General features: G+C 46.9%; 2 long non-coding RNA genes across 59 annotated transcripts; one reads left to right on the top strand and one right to left on the bottom strand.

Moving 5' to 3' along the window:
- The first annotated feature begins 7,200 nt into the window (after positions 1-7,200).
- Positions 7,201-17,865, top strand: LOC127929120 (uncharacterized). Of its 50 annotated transcripts, none has more exons than XR_008133252.1 (7): positions 8,038-8,414; positions 9,425-10,820; positions 11,283-11,400; positions 11,641-11,849; positions 13,880-13,997; positions 14,074-14,237; positions 16,311-17,865. It is a non-coding gene; the product is annotated as an uncharacterized LOC127929120 (long non-coding RNA). The 50 variants fall into 50 exon arrangements; XR_008133253.1 differs by lacking the exon at positions 14,074-14,237 and adding an exon at positions 14,852-14,935 and having other exon boundaries at positions 13,880-14,035; XR_008133243.1 differs by lacking the exon at positions 14,074-14,237 and adding an exon at positions 14,444-14,607 and having other exon boundaries at positions 13,880-14,035; positions 16,349-17,865.
- LOC127929121 (uncharacterized) lies at positions 8,752-16,509 on the bottom strand. 9 transcript variants are annotated; one of them, XR_008133287.1, is made up of 5 exons: positions 16,167-16,261; positions 12,320-12,567; positions 10,921-11,046; positions 10,631-10,794; positions 8,752-9,002 (listed from the first exon to the last, which is right to left on the bottom strand). It is a non-coding gene; the product is annotated as an uncharacterized LOC127929121 (long non-coding RNA). The 9 variants fall into 9 exon arrangements; XR_008133286.1 differs by having other exon boundaries at positions 8,752-8,964; XR_008133285.1 differs by having other exon boundaries at positions 8,752-8,922.
- Positions 17,866-18,625: the final 760 nt, after the last annotated feature.

The following is an 18,625-nucleotide window of genomic DNA, read 5'->3' as shown; positions in this document are numbered from 1 at the left end:
CATCACTAGCTTTGATTTCATTCCTTTAATGGGCAACTCAATATGTCTCTCTCTTGTCCATCACTAGCTTTGATTTCATTCCTTTAATGGGCAACTCAATATGTCTCTCTTGTCCATCACTAGCTTTGATTTCATTCCTTTAATGGGCAACTCAATATGTCTCTCTTGTCCATCACTAGCTTTGATTTCATTCCTTTAATGGGCAACTCAATATGTCTCTCTTGTCCATCACTAGCTTTGATTTCATGGCTTTAATGGGCAACTCAATATGTCTCTCTTGTCCATCACTAGCTTTGATTTCATTCCTTTAATGGGCAACTCAATATGTCTCTCTTGTCCATCACTAGCTTTGATTTCATTCCTTTAATGGGCAACTCAATATGTCTCTCTTGTCCATCACTAGCTTTGATTTCATTCCTTTAATGGGCAACTCAATATGTCTCTCTTGTCCATCACTAGCTTTGATTTCATTCCTTTAATGGGCAACTCAATATGTCTCTCTTGTCCATCACTAGCTTTGATTTCATGGCTTTAATGGGCAACTCAATATGTCTCTCTTGTCCATCACTAGCTTTGATTTCATTCCTTTAATGGGCAACTCAATATGTCTCTCTTGTCCATCACTAGCTTTGATTTCATTCCTTTAATGGGCAACTCAATATGTCTCTCTTGTCCATCACTAGCTTTGATTTCATTCCTTTAATGGGCAACTCAATATGTCTCTCTTGTCCATCACTAGCTTTGATTTCATGGCTTTAATGGGCAACTCAATATGTCTCTCTTGTCCATCACTAGCTTTGATTTCATTCCTTTAATGGGCAACTCAATATGTCTCTCTTGTCCATCACTAGCTTTGATTTCATGGCTTTAATGGGCAACTCAATATGTCTCTCTTGTCCATCACTAGCTTTGATTTCATGGCTTTAATGGGCAACTCAATATGTCTCTCTTGTCCATCACTAGCTTTGATTTCATTCCTTTAATGGGCAACTCAATATGTCTCTCTTGTCCATCACTAGCTTTGATTTCATTCCTTTAATGGGCAACTCAATATGTCTCTCTTGTCCATCACTAGCTTTGATTTCATGGCTTTAATGGGCAACTCAATATGTCTCTCTTGTCCATCACTAGCTTTGATTTCATTCCTTTAATGGGCAACTCAATATGTCTCTCTTGTCCATCACTAGCTTTGATTTCATTCCTTTAATGGGCAACTCAATATGTCTCTCTTGTCCATCACTAGCTTTGATTTCATTCCTTTAATGGGCAACTCAATATGTCTCTCTTGTCCATCACTAGCTTTGATTTCATTCCTTTAATGGGCAACTCAATATGTCTCTCTTGTCCATCACTAGCTTTGATTTCATGGCTTTAATGGGCAACTCAATATGTCTCTCTTGTCCATCACTAGCTTTGATTTCATTCCTTTAATGGGCAACTCAATATGTCTCTCTTGTCCATCACTAGCTTTGATTTCATTCCTTTAATGGGCAACTCAATATGTCTCTCTTGTCCATCACTAGCTTTGATTTCATGGCTTTAATGGGCAACTCAATATGTCTCTCTTGTCCATCACTAGCTTTGATTTCATGGCTTTAATGGGCAACTCAATATGTCTCTCTTGTCCATCACTAGCTTTGATTTCATGGCTTTAATGGGCAACTCAATATGTCTCTCTTGTCCATCACTAGCTTTGATTTCATGGCTTTAATGGGCAACTCAATATGTCTCTCTTGTCCATCACTAGCTTTGATTTCATTCCTTTAATGGGCAACTCAATATGTCTCTCTTGTCCATCATCACTAGCTTTGATTTCATTCCTTTAATGGGCAACTCAATATGTCTCTCTTGTCCATCACTAGCTTTGATTTCATGGCTTTAATGGGCAACTTAACAAAATGCGAACTGAAGAGAGATCTGACATGTTTATAGGGTTTAAAGGGGAATCCCAGCCTCACACGTTGACGATATGTTTCAGATTGACTACTGTAGCAACAAGGCTGAGGAGTTGCATCATCTACCCAGGGACGAACTGAAGAGAGATCTGACATGTTTATAGGGTTTAAAGGGGAATCCCAGCCTCACACGTTGACAATATGTTTCAGATTGACTACTGTAGCAACAAGGCTGAGGAGTTGCATCATCTACCCAGGGACGAACTGAAGAGAGATCTGACATGTTTATAGGGTTAGAGTCCAGTATCAGAGTAAGGATATGGGGCCGCAGACGGCCAACACTGAAGCGGACATTTTGGTTCCTTCATCCGATCTGCTGCTTTCTAGGACTGTCTGTGTGTGTCATCTCTGCTTGTCATTCCGAACCCCTCCAAGGTAATGGAAAGCTCCTGTAGCTTTCAGTGACCTCACCAATAAACACTTCCTGCAACAGACTCTGGTCCCTGGATGTTGCATTTCTACCCAGTTGGTCGCACTGCAGAAGACCCTGGACACCACGTATTAAACTCCGGGCCTTTGTGTGTCTGGGGTTTTTCTCTCTTCACTCGATTTGATCAATTAAGGTCCTTAATGAGTTAGAATACCAGCAACAAGGCTGAGGGGACTCTACCCAGCATCCTGTGTCGTAACTGGACAGGAAATAAGGTTGTGTCTCCACTGACATGGGACTTCTGCGACCAGAATAGAAGATCACATTGAAAAGACCGGGTTCTACACGCACACACGTGTTCAATTCTGTTCAGATCTGTCTTGACCACTTCAGGTGGTGGTCAGGGATGTGAGCAGGTTTCCTCATCAGTCTGGGACCCAATCGGGCTCCTGAAAGAGCATACAGTGGGTGACGTCATCAGTCTGGGACCCAATCGGGCTCCTGAAAGAGCATACAGTGGGTGACGTCATCAGTCTGGGACCCAATCGGGCTCCTGAAAGAGCATACAGTGGGTGACGTCATCAGTCTGGGACCCAATCGGGCTCCTGAAAGAGCATACAGTGGGTGACGTCATCAGTCTGGGACCCAATCGGGCTCCTGAAAGAGCATACAGTGGGTGACGTCATCAGTCTGGGACCCAATCGGGCTCCTGAAAGAGCATACAGTGGGTGACGTCATCAGTCTGGGACCCAATCGGGCTCCTGAAAGAGCATACAGTGGGTGACGTCATCAGTCTGGACCCACATCGGGCTCCTGAAAGAGCATACAGTGGGTGACGTCATCAGTCTGGACCCAATCGGCTCCTGAAAGAGCATACAGTGGGTGACGTCATCAGTCTGGGACCCAATCGGGCTCCTGAAAGAGCATACAGTGGGTGACGTCATCAGTCTGGACCCAATCGGGCTCCTGAAAGAGCATACAGTGGGTGACATCATCAGTCTGGACCCAATCGGGCTCCTGAAAGAGCATACAGTGGGTGACGTCATCAGTCTGGGACCCAATCGGGCTCCTGAAAGAGCATACAGTGGGTGACGTCATCAGTCTGGGACCCAATCGGGCTCCTGAAAGAGCATACAGTGGGTGACGTCATCAGTCTGGGACCCAATCGGGCTCCTGAAAGAGCATACAGTGGGTGACGTCATCAGTCTGGACCCAATCGGGCTCCTGAAAGAGCATACAGTGGGTGACGTCATCAGTCTGGACCCAATCGGGCTCCTGAAAGAGCATACAGTGGGTGACGTCATCAGTCTGGGACCCAATCGGGCTCCTGAAAGAGCATACAGTGGGTGACGTCATCAGTCTGGGACCCAATCGGGCTCCTGAAAGAGCATACAGTGGGTGACGTCATCAGTCTGGACCCAATCGGGCTCCTGAAAGAGCATACAGTGGGTGACGTCATCAGTCTGGACCCAATCGGGCTCCTGAAAGAGCATACAGTGGGTGACGTCATCAGTCTGGGACCCAATCGGGCTCCTGAAAGAGCATACAGTGGGTGACGTCATCAGTCTGGACCCAGGGCTCCTGAAAGAGCATACAGTGGGTGACGTCATCAGTCTGGGACCCAATCGCGCTCCTGAAAGAGCATACAGTGGGTGACGTCATCAGTCTGGGACCCAATCGGGCTCCTGAAAGAGCATACAGTGGGTGACGTCATCAGTCTGGACCCAATCGGGCTCCTGAAAGAGCATACAGTGGGTGACGTCATCAGTCTGGACCCAATCGGGCTCCTGAAAGAGCATACAGTGGGTGACGTCATCAGTCTGGGACCCAATCGGGCTCCTGAAAGAGCATACAGTGGGTGACGTCATCAGTCTGGGACCCAATCGGGCTCCTGAAAGAGCATACAGTGGGTGCGTCATCAGTCTGGGACCCAATCGGGCTCTGAAAGAGCATACAGTGAGTGACGTCATCAGTCTGGGATAATCGGGCTCCTGAAAGAGCATACAGTGGTGACGTCATCAGTCTGGACCCACGGGCTCCTGAAAGAGCATACAGTTGACATCATCAGTCTGGACCCAGGGCTCTGAAAGAGCATACAGTGGGTGACGTCATCAGTCTGGGACCCAATCGGGCTCCTGAAAGAGCATACAGTGGGTGACGCCATCAGTCTGGGACCCAATCGGGCTCCTGAAAGAGCATACAGTGGGTGACGTCATCAGTCTGGGACCCAATCGGGCTCCTGAAAGAGCATACAGTGGGTGACGCCATCAGTCTGACCCAATCGGGCTCCTGAAAGAGCATACAGTGGGTGACGCATCAGTCTGGGACCCAATCGGGCTCCTGAAAAGAGCATACAGTGGGTGACGTCATCAGTCTGGACCCAATCGGGCTCCTGAAAGAGCATACAGTGGGTGACGTCATCAGTCTGGGACCCAATCGGGCTCCTGAAAGAGCATACAGTGAGTGACGCGTCATCAATCTGGGACCCAATCGGGCTCCTGAAAGAGCATACAGTGGGTGACGTCATCAGTCTGGGACCCTGATCGGGCTCCTGAAAGAGCATACAGTGGGTGAAACGCCATCAGTCTGGGACCCATCCTCCTGAAACTGAGCATACAGGGGTGATTGTCATCAGTCTGGGACAAAATCGGGCTCCTGAAAGAGCATACAGTGGGTGACGTCATCAGTCTGGGACCCAATCTGGGCTCCTGAAAGAGCATACAGTGGGTGATTTATCAGCGTCAGATCAGTCTGGACCCAATCAAGGCTCCTGAAAGAGCATACAGTGGGTGACGCCATCAGTCTGGACCTTTCGGGCTCCTGAAAGAGCATACAGTGGGTGACGCCCTCAGTCTGGACCCAATCGGGCTCCTGAAAGAGCATACAGTGGGTGACGTCATCAGTCTGGGACCCAATCGGGCTCCTGAAAGAGCATACAGTGGGTGACGCTCATCAGTCTGGACCCAAAAAGGCTGAAAGAGCATACAGTGGGTGACGTCATCAGTCTGGGACCCACCGGGCTCCTGAAAGAGCATACAGTGGGTGACGCCATCAGTCTGGGACCCAATCTGGGCTCCTGAAAGAGCATACAGTGGGTGACGCCATCAGTCTGGGACCCAAGGGCTCCTGAAAGAGCATACAGTGGGTGACGTCATCAGTCTGGGACCCAATCGCGCTCCTGAAAGAGCATACAGTGGGTGACGTCATCAGTCTGGGACCCAATCGCTCCTGAAAGAGCATACAGTGGGTGACGTCATCAGTCTGGGACCCAATCGGGCTCCTGAAAGAGCATACAGTGGGTGACGTCATCAGTCTGGGACCCAATCGGGCTCCTGAAAGAGCATACAGTGGGTGACGCCATCAGTCTGGGACCACGGGCTCCTGAAAGAGCATACAGTGGGTGACGTCCTCAGTCTGGACCCAATTGGGCTCCTGAAAGAGCATACAGTGGGTGACGTCATCAGTCTGGGACCCAATCGGGCTCCTGAAAGAGCATACAGTGGGTGACGTTTATCAGTCTGGGACAATCGGGCTCCCTGAAAGAGCATACAGTGGGTGACGTCATCAGTCTGGGACCCAATCGGGCTCCTGAAAGAGCATACAGTGGGTGACGTCATCAGTCTGGGACCCAATCGGGCTCCTGAAAGAGCATACAGTGGGTGACGTCATCAGTCTGGACCCAATCGGGCTCCTGAAAGAGCATACAGTGGGTGACGTCCTCAGTCTGGACCCAATCGGGCTCCTGAAAGAGCATACAGTGGGTGACGTCATCATCTGGGACCCAATCGGGCTCCTGAAAGAGCATACAGTGGGTGACGTCATCAGTCTGGACCCAATCGGGCTCCTGAAAGAGCATACAGTGGGTGACGTCATCAGTCTGGACCCAATCGGGCTCCTGAAAGAGCATACAGTGGGTGACGTCATCAGTCTGGGACCCAATCGGGCTCCTGAAAGAGCATACAGTGGGTGACGTCATCAGTCTGGGACCCAATCGGGCTCCTGAAAGAGCATACAGTGGGTGACGTCATCAGTCTGGGACCCAATCGGGCTCCTGAAAGAGCATACAGTGGGTGACGTCATCAGTCTGGGACCCAATCGGCTCCTGAAAGAGCATACAGTGGGTGACGTCATCAGTCTGGGACCCAATCGCGCTCCTGAAAGAGCATACAGTGGGTGACGTCATCAGTCTGGGACCCAATCGGGCTCCTGAAAGAGCATACAGTGGGTGACGTCATCAGTCTGGGACCCAATCGGGCTCCTGAAAGAGCATACAGTGGGTGACGTCATCAGTCTGGGACCCAATCGGGCTCCTGAAAGAGCATACAGTGGGTGACGTCATCAGTCTGGGACCCAATCGGGCTCCTGAAAGAGCATACAGTGGGTGACGTCATCAGTCTGGGACCCAATCGGGCTCCTGAAAGAGCATACAGTGGTGACGTCATCAGTCTGGGACCCAATCGGGCTCCTGAAAGAGCATACAGTGGGTGACGTCATCAGTCTGGACCCAATCGGGCTCCTGAAAGAGCATACAGTGGGTGACGTCATCAGTCTGGACCCAATCGGGCTCCTGAAAGAGCATACAGTGGGTGACGTCATCAGTCTGGGACCCAATCGGGCTCCTGAAAGAGCATACAGTGGGTGACGTCATCAGTCTGGGACCCAATCGGGCTCCTGAAAGAGCATACAGTGGGTGACGTCATCAGTCTGGGACCCAATCGGGCTCCTGAAAGAGCATACAGTGGGTGACGTCATCAGTCTGGACCCAATCGGGCTCCTAAAAGAGCATACAGTGGGTGACATCATCAGTCTGGACCCAATCGGGCTCCTGAAAGAGCATACAGTGGGTGACGTCATCAGTCTGGGACCAAATCGGGCTCCTGAAAGAGCATACAGTGGGTGACGTCATCAGTCTGGGACCCAATCGGGCTCCTGAAAGAGCATACAGTGGGTGACGTCATCAGTCTGGGACCCAATCGGGCTCCTGAAAGAGCATACAGTGGGTGACGTCATCAGTCTGGGACCCAATCGGGCTCCTGAAAGAGCATACAGTGGGTGACGTCATCAGTCTGGGACCCAATCGGGCTCCTGAAAGAGCATACAGTGGGTGACGTCATCAGTCTGGGACCCAATCGGGCTCCTGAAAGAGCATACAGTGGGTGACGTCATCAGTCTGGGACCCAATCGGGCTCCTGAAAGAGCATACAGTGGGTGACGTCATCAGTCTGGGACCCAATCGGGCTCCTGAAAGAGCATACAGTGGGTGACGTCATCAGTCTGGGACCCAATCGGGCTCCTGAAAGAGCATACAGTGGGTGACATCATCAGTCTGGGACCCAATCGGGCTCCTGAAAGAGCATACAGTGGGTGACGTCATCAGTCTGGACCCAATCGGGCTCCTGAAAGAGCATACAGTGGGTGACATCATCAGTCTGGACCCAATCGGGCTCCTGAAAGAGCATACAGTGGGTGACGTCATCAGTCTGGGACCCAATCGGGCTCCTGAAAGAGCATACAGTGGGTGACGTCATCAGTCTGGGACCCATTCCATTGAAGGGTTTAGGTAAACTGTCTGGGACCTGGTAGAATCCATTGAGGGGTTTAGGTAAACTGTCTGGGACCTGGTAGAATCCATTGAAGGGTTTAGGTAAACTGTCTGGGACCTGGTAGAATCCATTGAGGGGTTTAGGTAAACTGTCTGGGACCTGGTAGAATCCATTGAAGGCTTTAGGAAACTGTCTGGGACCTGGTAGAATCCATTGAAGGCTTTAGGTAAACTGTCTGGGACCTGGTAGAATCCATTGAAGGGTTTAGGTAAACTGTCTGGGACCTGGTAGAATCCATTGAAGGGTTTAGGTAAACTGGGACCTGGTAGAATCCATTGAAGGGTTTAGGTAAACTGGAACCTGGTAGAATCCATTGAAGGGTTTAGGTAAACTGGGACCTGGTAGAATCCATTGAGGGGTTTAGGTAAACTGTCTGGGACCTGGTAGAATCCATTGAAGGGTTTAGGTAAACTGTCTGGGACCTGGTAGAATCCATTGTAGGGTTTAGGTAAACTGGAACCTGGTAGAATCCATTGAAGGGTTTAGGTAAACTGTCTGGGACCTGGTAGAATCCATTGAAGGGTTTAGGTAAACTGTCTGGGACCTGGTAGAATCCATTGAAGGGTTTAGGTAAACTGGGACCTGGTAGAATCCATTGAAGGGTTTAGGTAAACTGTCTGGGACCTGGTAGAATCCATTGAAGGGTTTAGGTAAACTGTCTGGGACCTGGTAGAATCCATTGAAGGGTTTAGGTAAACTGTCTGGGACCTGGTAGAATCCATTGAAGGGTTTAGGTAAACTGTCTGGGACCTGGTAGAATCCATTGAAGGGTTTAGGTAAACTGTCTGGGACCTGGTAGAATCCATTGAAGGGTTTAGGTAAACTGTCTGGGACCTGGTAGAATCCATTGAAGGGTTTAGGTAAACTGTCTGGGACCTGGTAGAATCCATTGAAGGGTTTAGGTAAACTGTCTGGGACCTGGTAGAATCCATTGAAGGGTTTAGGTAAACTGGGACCTGGTAGAATCCATTGAAGGGTTTAGGTAAACTGGGACCTGGTAGAATCCATTGAAGGGTTTAGGTAAACTGTCTGGGACCTGGTAGAATCCATTGAAGGGTTTAGGTAAACTGGGACCTGGTAGAATCCATTGAAGGGTTTACCCTGGTAGAATCCATTGAAGGGTTTAGGTAAACTGTCTGGGACCTGGTAGAATCCATTGAAGGGTTTAGGTAAACTGTCTGGGACCTGGTAGAATCCATTGAAGGGTTTAGGTAAACTGTGGTAGAATCCATTGAAGGGTTTAGGTAAACTGTCTGGGACCTGGTAGAATCCATTGAAGGGTTTAGGTAAACTGTCTGGGACCTGGTAGAATCCATTGAAGGGTTTAGGTAAACTGTCTGGGACCTGGTAGAATCCATTGAAGGGTTTAGGTAAACTGTCTGGGACCTGGTAGAATCCATTGAAGGGTTTAGGTAAACTGTCTGGGACCTGGTAGAATCCATTGAAGGGTTTAGGTAAACTGTCTGGGACCTGGTAGAATCCATTGAAGGGTTTAGGTAAACTGGGACCTGGTAGAATCCATTGAAGGGTTTAGGTAAACTGTCTGGGACCTGGTAGAATCCATTGAAGGGTTTAGGTAAACTGTCTGGGACCTGGTAGAATCCATTGAAGGGTTTAGGTAAACTGTCTGGGACCTGGTAGAATCCATTGAAGGGTTTAGGTAAACTGTCTGGGACCTGGTAGAATCCATTGAAGGGTTTAGGTAAACTGTCTGGGACCTGGTAGAATCCATTGAAGGGTTTAGGTAAACTGTCTGGGACCTGGTAGAATCCATTGAAGGGTTTAGGTAAACTGTCTGGGACCTGGTAGAATCCATTGAAGGGTTTAGGTAAACTGGGACCTGGTAGAATCCATTGAAGGGTTTAGGTAAACTGTCTGGGACCTGGTAGAATCCATTGAAGGGTTTAGGTAAACTGTCTGGGACCTGGTAGAATCCATTGAAGGGTTTAGGTAAACTGGGACCTGGTAGAATCCATTGAAGGGTTTAGGTAAACTGTCTGGGACCTGGTAGAATCCATTGAAGGGTTTAGGTAAACTGTCTGGGACCTGGTAGAATCCATTGAAGGGTTTAGGTAAACTGTCTGGGACCTGGTAGAATCCATTGAAGGGTTTAGGTAAACTGTCTGGGACCTGGTAGAATCCATTGAAGGGTTTAGGTAAACTGTCTGGGACCTGGTAGAATCCATTGAAGGGTTTAGGTAAACTGTCTGGGACCTGGTAGAATCCATTGAAGGGTTTAGGTAAACTGGGACCTGGTAGAATCCATTGAAGGGTTTAGGTAAACTGTCTGGGACCTGGTAGAATCCATTGAAGGGTTTAGGTAAACTGTCTGGGACCTGGTAGAATCCATTGAAGGGTTTAGGTAAACTGGGACCTGGTAGAATCCATTGAAGGGTTTAGGTAAACTGTCTGGGACCTGGTAGAATCCATTGAAGGGTTTAGGTAAACTGTCTGGGACCTGGTAGAATCCATTGAAGGGTTTAGGTAAACTGTCTGGGACCTGGTAGAATCCATTGAAGGGTTTAGGTAAACTGGGACCTGGTAGAATCCATTGAAGGGTTTAGGTAAACTGTCTGGGACCTGGTAGAATCCATTGAAGGGTTTAGGTAAACTGTCTGGGACCTGGTAGAATCCATTGAAGGGTTTAGGTAAACTGGGACCTGGTAGAATCCATTGAAGGGTTTAGGTAAACTGTCTGGGACCTGGTAGAATCCACTGAAGGGTTTAGGTAAACTGTCTGGGACCTGGTAGAATCCATTGAAGGGTTTAGGTAAACTGTCTGGGACCTGGTAGAATCCATTGAAGGGTTTAGGTAAACTGGGACCTGGTAGAATCCATTGAAGGGTTTAGGTAAACTGTCTGGGACCTGGTAGAATCCATTGAAGGGTTTAGGTAAACTGTCTGGGACCTGGTAGAATCCATTGAAGGGTTTAGGTAAACTGTCTGGGACCTGGTAGAATCCATTGAAGGGTTTAGGTAAACTGTCTGGGACCTGGTAGAATCCACTGAAGGGTTTAGGTAAACTGTCTGGGACCTGGTAGAATCCATTGAAGGGTTTAGGTAAACTGTCTGGGACCTGGTAGAATCCATTGAAGGGTTTAGGTAAACTGTCTGGGACCTGGTAGAATCCATTGAAGGGTTTAGGTAAACTGTCTGGGACCTGGTAGAATCCATTGAAGGGTTTAGGTAAACTGTCTGGGACCTGGTAGAATCCATTGAAGGGTTTAGGTAAACTGTCTGGGACCTGGTAGAATCCATTGAAGGGTTTAGGTAAACTGTCTGGGACCTGGTAGAATCAATTGAAGGGTTTAGGTAAACTGTCTGGGACCTGGTAGAATCCATTGAAGGGTTTAGGTAAACTGGGACCTGGTAGAATCCACTGAAGGGTTTAGGTAAACTGGGACCTGGTAGAATCCATTGAAGGGTTTAGGTAAACTGTCTGGGACCTGGTAGAATCCATTGAAGGGTTTAGGTAAACTGGGACCTGGTAGAATCCATTGAAGGGTTTAGGTAAACTGGGACCTGGTAGAATCCATTGAAGGGTTTAGGTAAACTGTCTGGGACCTGGTAGAATCCATTGAAGGGTTTAGGTAAACTGTCTGGGACCTGGTAGAATCCATTGAAGGGTTTAGGTAAACTGGGACCTGGTAGAATCCATTGAAGGGTTTAGGTAAACTGTCTGGGACCTGGTAGAATCCATTGAAGGGTTTAGGTAAACTGTCTGGGACCTGGTAGAATCCATTGAAGGGTTTAGGTAAACTGTCTGGGACCTGGTAGAATCCATTGAAGGGTTTAGGTAAACTGTCTGGGACCTGGTAGAATCCATTGAAGGGTTTAGGTAAACTGTCTGGGACCTGGTAGAATCCATTGAAGGGTTTAGGTAAACTGTCTGGGACCTGGTAGAATCCATTGAAGGTTTAGGTAAACTGTCTGGGACCTGGTAGAATCCATTGAAGGGTTTAGGTAAACTGTCTGGGACCTGGTAGAATCCATTGAAGGGTTTAGGTAAACTGTCTGGGACCTGGTAGAATCCATTGAAGGGTTTAGGTAAACTGTCTGGGACCTGGTAGAATCCATTGAAGGGTTTAGGTAAACTGTCTGGGACCTGGTAGAATCCATTGAAGGGTTTAGGTAAACTGTCTGGGACCTGGTAGAATCCATTGAAGGGTTTAGGTAAACTGGGACCTGGTAGAATCCATTGAAGGGTTTAGGTAAACTGTCTGGGACCTGGTAGAATCCATTGAAGGGTTTAGGTAAACTGTCTGGGACCTGGTAGAATCCATTGAAGGGTTTAGGTAAACTGTCTGGGACCTGGTAGAATCCATTGAAGGGTTTAGGTAAACTGGGACCTGGTAGAATCCATTGAAGGGTTTAGGTAAACTGTCTGGGACCTGGTAGAATCCATTGAATGGTTTAGGTAAACTGTCTGGGACCTGGTAGAATCCATTGAAGGGTTTAGGTAAACTGTCTGGGACCTGGTAGAATCCATTGAAGGGTTTAGGTAAACTGTCTGGGACCTGGTAGAATCCATTGAAGGGTTTAGGTAAACTGTCTGGGACCTGGTAGAATCCATTGAAGGGTTTAGGTAAACTGGGACCTGGTAGAATCCATTGAAGGGTTTAGGTAAACTGTCTGGGACCTGGTAGAATCCATTGAAGGGTTTAGGTAAACTGTCTGGGACCTGGTAGAATCCATTGAAGGGTTTAGGTAAACTGTCTGGGACCTGGTAGAATCCATTGAAGGGTTTAGGTAAACTGTCTGGGACCTGGTAGAATCCATTGAAGGGTTTAGGTAAACTGGGACCTGGTAGAATCCATTGAAGGGTTTAGGTAAACTGTCTGGGACCTGGTAGAATCCATTGAAGGGTTTAGGTAAACTGTCTGGGACCTGGTAGAATCCATTGAAGGGTTTAGGTAAACTGTCTGGGACCTGGTAGAATCCATTGAAGGGTTTAGGTAAACTGGGACCTGGTAGAATCCATTGAAGGGTTTAGGTAAACTGTCTGGGACCTGGTAGAATCCATTGAAGGGTTTAGGTAAACTGTCTGGGACCTGGTAGAATCCATTGAAGGGTTTAGGTAAACTGTCTGGGACCTGGTAGAATCCATTGAAGGGTTTAGGTAAACTGGGACCTGGTAGAATCCATTGAAGGGTTTAGGTAAACTGTCTGGGACCTGGTAGAATCCATTGAAGGGTTTAGGTAAACTGTCTGGGACCTGGTAGAATCCATTGAAGGGTTTAGGTAAACTGGGACCTGGTAGAATCCATTGAAGGGTTTAGGTAAACTGTCTGGGACCTGGTAGAATCCATTGAAGGGTTTAGGTAAACTGGGACCTGGTAGAATCCATTGAAGGGTTTAGGTAAACTGTCTGGGACCTGGTAGAATCCATTGAAGGGTTTAGGTAAACTGGGACCTGGTAGAATCCATTGAAGGGTTTAGGTAAACTGTCTGGGACCTGGTAGAATCCATTGAAGGGTTTAGGTAAACTGTCTGGGACCTGGTAGAATCCATTGAAGGGTTTAGGTAAACTGGGACCTGGTAGAATCCATTGAAGGGTTTAGGTAAACTGTCTGGGACCTGGTAGAATCCATTGAAGGGTTTAGGTAAACTGTCTGGGACCTGGTAGAATCCATTGAAGGGTTTAGGTAAACTGGGACCTGGTAGAATCCATTGAAGGGTTTAGGTAAACTGTCTGGGACCTGGTAGAATCCATTGAAGGGTTTAGGTAAACTGTCTGGGACCTGGTAGAATCCATTGAAGGGTTTAGGTAAACTGGGACCTGGTAGAATCCATTGAAGGGTTTAGGTAAACTGTCTGGGACCTGGTAGAATCCATTGAAGGGTTTAGGTAAACTGTCTGGGACCTGGTAGAATCCATTGAAGGGTTTAGGTAAACTGTCTGGACCTGGTAGAATCCATTGAAGGGTTTCTGGTAAACCATGAAGGGTTTAGGTAAACTGGGACCTGGTAGAATCCATTGAAGGGTTTAGGTAAACTGTCTGGGACCTGGTAGAATCCATTGAAGGGTTTAGGTAAACTGGGACCTGGTAGAATCCATTGAAGGGTTTAGGTAAACTGGGACCTGGTAGAATCCATTGAAGGGTTTAGGTAAACTGGGACCTGGTAGAATCCATTGAAGGGTTTAGGTAAACTGTCTGGGACCTGGTAGAATCCATTGAAGGGTTTAGGTAAACTGGGACCTGGTAGAATCCATTGAAGGGTTTAGGTAAACTGTCTGGGACCTGGTAGAATCCATTGAAGGGTTTAGGTAAACTGTCTGGGACCTGGTAGAATCCATTGAAGGGTTTAGGTAAACTGTCTGGGACCTGGTAGAATCCATTGAAGGGTTTAGGTAAACTGTCTGGGACCTGGTAGAATCCATTGAAGGGTTTAGGTAAACTGTCTGGGACCTGGTAGAATCCATTGAAGGGTTTAGGTAAACTGTCTGGGACCTGGTAGAATCCATTGAAGGGTTTAGGTAAACTGGGACCTGGTAGAATCCATTGAAGGGTTTAGGTAAACTGTCTGGGACCTGGTAGAATCCATTGAAGGGTTTAGGTAAACTGTCTGGGACCTGGTAGAATCCATTGAAGGGTTTAGGTAAACTGTCTGGGACCTGGTAGAATCCATTGAAGGGTTTAGGTAAACTGGGACCTGGTAGAATCCATTGAAGGGTTTAGGTAAACTGGGACCTGGTAGAATCCATTGAAGGGTTTAGGTAAACTGTCTGGGACCTGGTAGAATCCATTGAAGGGTTTAGGTAAACTGTCTGGGACCTGGTAGAATCCATTGAAGGGTTTAGGTAAACTGTCTGGGACCTGGTAGAATCCATTGAAGGGTTTAGGTAAACTGTCTGGGACCTGGTAGAATCCATTGAAGGGTTTAGGTAAACTGGGACCTGGTAGAATCCATTGAAGGGTTTAGGTAAACTGTCTGGGACCTGGTAGAATCCATTGAAGGGTTTAGGTAAACTGTCTGGGACCTGGTAGAATCCATTGAAGGGTTTAGGTAAACTGTCTGGGACCTGGTAGAATCCATTGAAGGGTTTAGGTAAACTGTCTGGGACCTGGTAGAATCCATTGAAGGGTTTAGGTAAACTGGGACCTGGTAGAATCCATTGAAGGGTTTAGGTAAACTGTCTGGGACCTGGTAGAATCCATTGAAGGGTTTAGGTAAACTGTCTGGGACCTGGTAGAATCCATTGAAGGGTTTAGGTAAACTGTCTGGGACCTGGTAGAATCCATTGAAGGGTTTAGGTAAACTGGGACCTGGTAGAATCCATTGAAGGGTTTAGGTAAACTGGGACCTGGTAGAATCCATTGAAGGGTTTAGGTAAACTGTCTGGGACCTGGTAGAATCCATTGAAGGGTTTAGGTAAACTGGGACCTGGTAGAATCCATTGAAGGGTTTAGGTAAACTGGGACCTGGTAGAATCCATTGAAGGGTTTAGGTAAACTGTCTGGGACCTGGTAGAATCCATTGAAGGGTTTAGGTAAACTGGGACCTGGTAGAATCCATTGAAGGGTTTAGGTAAACTGTCTGGGACCTGGTAGAATCCATTGAAGGGTTTAGGTAAACTGTCTGGGACCTGGTAGAATCCATTGAAGGGTTTAGGTAAACTGTCTGGGACCTGGTAGAATCCATTGAAGGGTTTAGGTAAACTGGGACCTGGTAGAATCCATTGAAGGGTTTAGGTAAACTGGGACCTGGTAGAATCCATTGAAGGGTTTAGGTAAACTGTCTGGGACCTGGTAGAATCCATTGAAGGGTTTAGGTAAACTGTCTGGGACCTGGTAGAATCCATTGAAGGGTTTAGGTAAACTGTCTGGGACCTGGTAGAATCCATTGAAGGGTTTAGGTAAACTGGGACCTGGTAGAATCCATTGAAGGGTTTAGGTAAACTGTCTGGGACCTGGTAGAATCCATTGAAGGGTTTAGGTAAACTGTCTGGGACCTGGTAGAATCCATTGAAGGGTTTAGGTAAACTGGGACCTGGTAGAATCCATTGAAGGGTTTAGGTAAACTGTCTGGGACCTGGTAGAATCCATTGAAGGGTTTAGGTAAACTGTCTGGGACCTGGTAGAATCCATTGAAGGGTTTAGGTAAACTGTCTGGGACCTGGTAGAATCCATTGAAGGGTTTAGGTAAACTGGGACCTGGTAGAATCCATTGAGGGGTTTAGGTAAACTGTCTGGGACCTGGTAGAATCCATTGAAGGCTTTAGGAAACTGTCTGGGACCTGGTAGAATCCATTGAAGGCTTTAGGTAAACTGTCTGGGACCTGGTAGAATCCATTGAAGGGTTTAGGTAAACTGGGACCTGGTAGAATCCATTGAAGGGTTTAGGTAAACTGGGACCTGGTAGAATCCATTGAAGGGTTTAGGTAAACTGGGACCTGGTAGAATCCATTGAAGGGTTTAGGTAAACTGTCTGGGACCTGGTAGAATCCATTGTAGGGTTTAGGTAAACTGTCTGGGACCTGGTAGAATCCATTGAAGGGTTTAGGTAAACTGTCTGGGACCTGGTAGAATCCATTGAAGGGTTTAGGTAAACTGTCTGGGACCTGGTAGAATCCATTGAAGGGTTTAGGTAAACTGTCTGGGACCTGGTAGAATCCATTGAAGGGTTTAGGTAAACTGTCTGGGACCTGGTAGAATCCATTGAAGGGTTTAGGTAAACTGTCTGGGACCTGGTAGAATCCATTGAAGGGTTTAGGTAAACTGTCTGGGACCTGGTAGAATCCATTGAAGGGTTTAGGTAAACTGTCTGGGACCTGGTAGAATCCATTGAAGGGTTTAGGTAAACTGGGACCTGGTAGAATCCATTGGAGGGTTTAGGTAAACTGTCTTGGAGATATGAGTATTTGTACGAAATGGTGTACATTAATGTCCTAAGACATTGAGTATATTGAGTTTCTTAAACAAAGGTGCAGATGGAGCCAGGTAATTAGAGAGGAGGTGGGTTGTCTTGTAAATGTATTTTGAGTTGGTTTCATTAATTAGTGAATGAAAATGATTGTGTAATAAAATCAAATTGGTGTCATCAGCAAAGAGAAGGGGAAGTACGGTAGAATACCCAGCAGTCAGGTTATTGATATAGTTCAGGGGCAGAACGACAGATTTGTACCATGTCAGCTCGGGGGTTTGAACTTGCAACCTTCCGGTTACTAGTCCAACGCTCTAACCACTAGGCTACCTTGTCGCCCCTATAGATTAGTATGGTAGAAGACCCAGCAGGTAATTGATATAGATAAGTATGGTAGAAGACCCAGCAGTCAGGTTATTGATATAGATTAGTATGATATGGTAGAAGACCTAGCAGGTTATTGATATAGATTAGTATGGTAGAAGACCCAGCAGGTTATTGATATAGATAAGTATGGTAGAAGACCCAGCAGGTTATTGATATAGATAAGTATGGTAGAAGACCCAGCAGTAAGGTTATTGATATAGATTAGTATGGTAGAAGACCCAGCAAGTTATTGATATAGATTAGTATGGTACGGTAGAAGACCCAGCAGTAAGGTTATTGATATAGATTAGTATGGTACTAGACCCAGCAGTCAGGTTATTGATATAGATGAGGAATAACAAGGTCTAATTATCCAACCCTGTGGTACGCCTGGACATCTTGGCCCTAGTAGATGCACAGCCATTTGTGTTCTAGTTCCTGCCAATATCAAACTCCACACAGCCATTGAGGAGGAATGGGACATTCCCAATCACCAGCCTGATCAGCTCTATGCATCACGCTGCACAAGGTAAATGGTGGTCACACCAGAACCTGACTGGTTTTCTGATCCATGCCCCTACCTTTTTTTAAGCTGTCTGCATTCTCAGGCACGTGGAATCCATAGTATAGGGCCTAATGAATGTATTTCAATTGACTGATTGATTTCCTTATGTGAACTGTATCTCAGTAAAGTCTTTGAAATTGTTGCATGTTGTGCGTATATATAATTTACAATCCTCTTATACAAATGGCTTACTCATTTACCGAGCTCTTATCAATAGCTAAGAAAGCTGTTATCGTGCTGTTAAGTTCAAGGTCAGAAAAACACGTAGAGAAAACTGCATAAAAAGGGAATGACGTTCACTTGGAATTCCGGTCTGATTGTTCCAGGGGTAGAGTAGTGATATTAACCCTAGGAACCAAACTAAACTGGTCTGATTGTTCCAGGGGTAGAGTAGTGATATTAACCCCTAGGAACCAAACTAAACTGGTCTGATTGTTCCAGGGGTAGAGTAGTGATATTAACCCCTAGGAACCAAACTAAACTGGTCTGATTGTTCCAGGGGTAGAGTAGTGATATTAACCCCTAGGAACCAAACTAAACTGGTCTGATTGTTCCAGGGGTAGAGTAGTGATATTAACCCCTAGGAACCAAACTAAACTGGTCTGATTGTTCCAGGGGGTAGAGTAGTGATATTAACCCCTAGGAACCAAACTAAACTGGTCTGATTGTTCCAGGGGGTAGAGTAGTGATATTAACCCCTAGGAACCAAACTAAACTGGTCTGATTGTTCCAGGGGGTAGAGTAGTGATATTAACCCCTAGGAACCAAACTAAACTGGTCTGATTGTTCCAGGGGGTAGAGTAGTGATATTAACCCCTAGGAACCAAACTAAACTGGGATGGAGAGGTCTGATTGTTCCAGGGGGTAGAGTAGTGATATTAACCCCTAGGAACCAAACTAAA

This window comes from Oncorhynchus keta, unplaced genomic scaffold (assembly GCF_023373465.1).
Source record: "Oncorhynchus keta strain PuntledgeMale-10-30-2019 unplaced genomic scaffold, Oket_V2 Un_scaffold_5439_pilon_pilon, whole genome shotgun sequence".
Classification (NCBI taxonomy): domain Eukaryota; kingdom Metazoa; phylum Chordata; class Actinopteri; order Salmoniformes; family Salmonidae; genus Oncorhynchus; species Oncorhynchus keta.
This window is presented reverse-complemented; position numbering and strand designations above follow the sequence as displayed.